Genomic DNA, 6,103 nt, shown 5'->3' on the forward strand with positions numbered 1-6,103 from the left:
TCTTTATTGAAATCCTATGTCATGGAGTTCATTTATGTAATTATCATTGAAAAACATTTCTATAGGACTGATGGATTTGGGGGGGGGTCCTGACCTTTCGTAGTCTATGTATTTTTGTGACCAAATCTGGGCATGTGTACTTATTTGTTAGTTCTGATCTGCTATGAACACAGAAGACTGGGAAAGAGCACAGATGTGTTGGTTGGATTGGCCTGAAAATTGGATATGGCATAGATAAGGTGAAGTCAGGTAGACACAGTAGGTTGGATTGTCCTGTAGGATATGCATCATGGTCCAAGCTGGGAAGCTGGGAACAATGTGGGAAAGGATGACCAGACTAAGTTGGGGCAGTGGATGTGGGACCTGGGACAGATCTGCAGATTGGGAAGGGTACATACAGCAAGGAAGGTAAGATAAGATGAAGCCACTAGGCTGGGCCCTCTTGCAAGATGTGCTGTACTGTGCTGGATCTGGAGGTTGGATGTAGCACAGGAGGGATGAAGTCAGGTCCAGAGACAAGGTCTTTAGCTAGGAACATGTTCACTGAAGACCTGCCAAATGTTCAGAACAACATGGATGCTTTGCTTTGGTTCCTAACTCATGTTTTACTTAAAATAATTGCACAATTACATAAAACATGTCTACTGTTGAAAAACCTAGGGCTCAAGGAAGCTAAATGACTTACAACCACATGGTTGGAGGAACCAGGCTTCCTATTGCAGACAACTCGAATTCAAAGCTTGTGTGTTCCCTATGATAACACAGTTCTTCTTTTGTGGGGAACAATGTGTTCTGCTCAGTATTCTGGGCTCTTGTGTGTGGGGAGGGACTGAACTTGGTATGTGCATACCAACCTCCAGGTGCCCAAAATCCTTGGATTTGACTTCCAGATTTCCTTCTCAAGAGCTATGCACTCCAGGGAAGACCCTTACCTCTGTAAGCCCCAGTTTCCATATTTAAAATCATATGGTAATACTAATTTCTTAGAGTCAGTGTGAGAGACAAGTGGGTGAACAGTCACAGCTGTGTCTGGCCTACTGTGCATTCTGTGTAAGTTAAGCTGGCCTGTGGATGGGTTTAGCTTTTATGTGCTTGTGTTACTTGAGGGTCACCTGTATTTTACATATCTGTGCTCTATAACATATTCGTAAACCCTCTGTTCCAAGGTGTACCATTTAGGAAAGATGCACTTGTAGGCAGGCTCTGCTAAAAGGCTGGTTAATTTTTAACCCTGGGATATCACAGTCTCATGATGTCCTCCCACCACATACACACACACACTAGAACAGTGTGCAAGGCCTTGTTACTCTGCAGGATTTGATACCTTGAATAAAACTCCACTCCTCCTAGACATTGTTGGTGGAGGGTCACTGAGTGTGTTGGCTCAGCACTGAAGAAGGGTGGAGGCTAAGGGACAGTGGGTGAGTCAGCACAGTGCTTCCAGAGGACAGTCAGTGCCTTAAAATGGCTTCCTTGTGGGGGCCTGTGGGATTTGCTTTTATCACCCCCCACCCCAGTCCACTCAAGGAAGAATGGAAGGAATTAGGGACCAGTGGAGAGGACCACAGAGTCACAGAGTGGTGAAAGTGGCTAATGCCCTGGGTAGAATCTACAGTGATTGCTCAGGTGGTTATCTGTTTTGGTGAAAGGGTCAAGGAAGCGACTTCTATGAGGTGTTAAAGAGGACACCCAAATGAGAAACTGTAGCTTCAACAGGTCCATGGGCAGCCTCACTGGAATGGCTACTGTTTGCACCTTTGTGAGGAAGTATCTGGCAAAAGCCACTTACAGAAGGAAAAGTTTACCTTGGCTTACAATTTAAGAGACACAATCCATCATGGTGGGGAAGGAATGATGACTTTTGTGAGTCCTTTCCACATGGTGATATGAATAAGAAGAGGGAGTCCCAAATGAGAAATTGTCTCCATCAGGTTAGCCTGTGGGCATGTCGATAGATTTTTTTTGATTGCTGATAAATGTGAGAGAACCCAGCCCACTGTGGGTGGTTGGTTCCCTCTGTAGGCAGGTGGTCATGGACTTATAAACAAGATAGAAATTGAGGGGCAGCACACCTGTAAGAAGCATTTTCCCACAGCCTCTGCTTCAGTCCCTACCTTGGCTTTCCTTGGGTCTAGTCTGTAAGCAAAATAAACCCTTTACTCCTCCAGGTTGTTTTGGGTCATGAAGTTGATGACAGAAACAGATGATGACAGAAACAGAGACAGATGTAGAACATTTTTATTGTTACGTAAACTTTGGGGTGTCTGGGGGTAATATGGTCTAGTCTCTCTGCCTTTGAATGCTTGAGTCTGCATCCCCAACTTTGGTATCAGATCTGCCTTCATGACATGGGTGCAAGATTGAAATTGTCCTTTCATCACATATGGAGGAACGGATGCTTTGGCAAACTTTCTGTGGTGGTTCACCAGTAGCAGAAGACAGGAAGGCTTCTAACCTTCCACTAGACCAGTGTTTTCCTAGTTCTCCACCAAGGCAGCTTTACCCTGTCTGGAAGCATTCTCAGTTGTTACGGCTAAATGTACAATACTGTCATCCTCTAGGTACAGGGACCAAGGTGCTACTCCACAGCTTCAGATGTGCAGGACCCCCACCACCACTATTATCAGGAAAACCCAAGAGTTTCTGCTCTAGAAAGATCTTTCTAGCTAACTGGAGACAACTTGGAAGGACAAAGTGCCGAGCCACGGTCCATTGTACATGAACGTGTACCATGCCTGGCTGAGCATTACTGTCCCAGGACAATGTCCCTTATACTTCTGTAGTGGTGACTATTGAGGTTTGGATGTGAAACCCTCCATAGACTCATTGAATGTTTGAACACTCTGTCCCTAGCGGGTGGCCCTGGTAGAAGGCTGCACAGCCTTTGGGAGATGGAGCCTTGCTGAATGAACTAGGTCACTGGGGGTGGGACTTGAGGTTGTCTTGCCCAGCTTCACTTCCTTCTCACTCTCTGTTTCTTGTCTGTGGAGCCAGTGTGACCAGCCACTTCTTGCCACCATGCCTTCCCCACCATAATGGTTTGTACCTCTTAAATTATGAGCCAAGGTAAACTTTTCTTTCTGTAAGTGGCTCTTGCCAGATATTTTGTCACAGTGGTGCACACAGTCACTCATCCAGTGAGGATCTTCCATGGACCTGTGGACAATCCAGTTTCTCAGGCCCCTCACCTGGAGATGCTATCTAGGGATTTTTGGGATGTCATTTGTGGTGTTTCTTTTTCTAGTTTCTAATTTTACAAAACATGGCTTGAGTACAGCCTCAGTTTTGTTGTTTTGTTTTGTTTTGTTTTGTTTTGTTTGTTTTTGTCATCGGAATAGCTTGGGAACTGCTCTGAAGGGCATGAGCATTCTCCTGCCACTCTTGGCCGGGCTAGCCTTCAATCCGTTCTGCTTCTGACTAGAGAGAATGACATTCTGTCTGCAGTGCCCTTGCTCCTTCCAGTGGTTGAAAGCTTGGATGTGATGTATTGTGCTAAGAACTTGCTAAATTCATTAATTAAGGTCTTGCTGGCTCATGGCGCCTCTTTTTGCTACGGAGCTTTCTACAGGCCTTCCCATTCTGCTTCTATTGTGACTGGAACTACGATGGAGGCACAGACCAGCAGATTGGAAGACTGGGATTGAGTTCCTAGAGGTTCTCTTAGCTAAATGTGTTGCTCTGGCAAGCTATTTTGGTGTTCTGAGTCTTAGTTTTCCTATCCACCAATGGGGTCTAGAGACAAGTGCCTTGGCCAAATTTTCAGGGTCATGAAGAGCAATGAATTGTCCAGGATGTGTTAGTAGATAGATGTCCGAATCCTCTGGGAGTTATCTCACAACTGTGCAGCTTATGTTGCACACCCACTCACTGAAAATCTTGGAGATGAATGGGCCTGATATGGTGGCCCATTATAGAGGCCAAGGCAAGAGGATCATGAGGGCTGGTCAGCCTGGGTGTCAGAATAAATCTGAGGAGAGCCTGAGCTGTAGAGTGAGACATCCTCCCAGACACCAAAGGGCCAGGCTGTAACTCAGCTTCACCCCCAGCACTGCGATTAAAAACAAAATTGCTTCTTTAAGTGATAAGCTTCTTGAAAACTGGAAAATCTTGGTAGCAAGCTTTTCACAAACTAGAAAGTGCTGTTCCAATTAGAGAGATTCACTTTTATTTCCCCCATTGACGATTCCAGGGGTGGTACAGCACTCTCCTATATGGCCTGGTCAGGTCTTTACACACAGTTAACTACTTAAAGAGATGGTGGCACATCTTATGGATATTTCTTTAAAACTAGGACAGATTCCCATCTGTCTTGGATGGTTCAGAGGCAACCTGCTTTTCCCAGAGGCAGGGCAGCAGGCAAAGGTTCTCTGAGAGTTCCTCTGACTCTTAGCATCAAAAATGTTTCCTTCAAAAGTGGGGCTGTCTGGACAACAGTCATACAGCAAAGGTGAAAGGTACCACTCGCCCGAGCCCACCAGCCTGAGGGGACCTAGACTCTGGGTGTGGCCACTCTGAGGATGAATCTGGAAAGAGATGGGACAGAGATGGGAGATTTTCCTCTATTCCTTGGCTAGCTATCCAAAAGCATGCATGCACACATGTGTGTGCATGCATGTGTGCGTGTGTGTGTGTGTGTGACAACAGACAGAAAAGGTCTTGCATTATGACACCCATAGTGGCTGTCTTAGAGTTTTTTGCTCTAAAACAGATACCATTGCTGTAAACAGATACCATGACCAAGGCAACTCTTATAAAGGAAAACATTTAGTTGGGACTGGCTTATAGTTTCAGAGGTTCAGTCCATTATCATCATGGTGAAGAGCATGGCTGCATGCAGGCAGAAATAGTACTGGTGGAACTGATAGTTCTACATCTTGATACAAAGGCTTCAAGGAGGATACTGTCTTCTGAAGGCAGCTAGGAGGAGGCTCTTATTCCACAGGCTAGACTTGAATGTGTGTGTGTGTGTGTGTGTGTGTGTGTGTGTGTGTGTATCCTCAAAGCCCCATCTCCACAGTGGCACACTTCCTCTAACAAGGCCCCACATCCTAATAGTGCCACTTCCCATGGGCCAGGCATATTCAAACCACCCCAGTAGCCCATGTGTCTATGGGTTTGCATTAATATTCTGGATGAGGTTGGCCCCACCTAGCTGACCTCTGAAGAGTAGTTATATTTTCCTTCACCACTTATCCATCCCTTAGGCTGAAACCAGGAGGAGGCCTGCAAACATGAATAAGAGGAGAGGAGATGTCATTTTGTAGGCTGGATCAACACAAGGTATCTCTTTTCCAGGTGACAGAGAAGAGTTTGACTCCAAGGGGTCTGCAGTTGGGAAGAGCTTGTCTTGGCTCAATGTAGCCAGTTTGAATCCAGCTTTGGAACCGAATGCCTTAAATCCACGGATTTGTCCTAAAAACACTGAACTCTCATAGACTGGCCAGCTCCTAAACTTCCCTTTGGATGACCTCTATTGACTATGTCGCCAGCCGCAGCCTGCTGCCCCCAGCCTTGCCTCAGGATGTCCACCCTTTCTAAGGTATGTGGATACTCCTTTATTTAGAGCTTAGTTTTACTATCTTTTCTGTTTGGGGGTCAAAAGTCACCCACTGTGGTCTGCTTCCCACTCTGTGGGAAAAGCTTCAGCCATGATAGTTTTCCTGTGGATTTTAAACTCTGTTGGGGAAGGCCATACATACGTCTGGATCTTTAAGACAGTATTGAAGCAGGGGTTTTTCCTTCAGTATCCTGTAAGGCCAGGTCATTTGTTCTTGTACCTGGTCAGCTATCTGACTGTTCAACCCCAACAGGTCACTACTGACTCTGTCCCACATTATAATAGAGAACCGAGATTAGAACAGGTCAAGGCATTAGCTAGGAGGTCTGTGGGGGTGAATTTATTTATTTATTTATTTATTTATTTATTTATTTATTTATTTTTAATATTTTTTATTACATATTTTCCTCAATTACATTTCCAATGCTATCCCAAGAGTCCCCCATACCGCCCCCCACTTCCCTACCCACCCATTCCCATTCTTTTGGCCCTGGCATTCCCCTATATTGGGGCATATAAAGTTTGCAAGTCCAATGGGCCTCTCTT

This window comes from Mus caroli, chromosome 6 (genome assembly GCF_900094665.2).
Source record: "Mus caroli chromosome 6, CAROLI_EIJ_v1.1, whole genome shotgun sequence".
Taxonomy (NCBI): domain Eukaryota; kingdom Metazoa; phylum Chordata; class Mammalia; order Rodentia; family Muridae; genus Mus; species Mus caroli.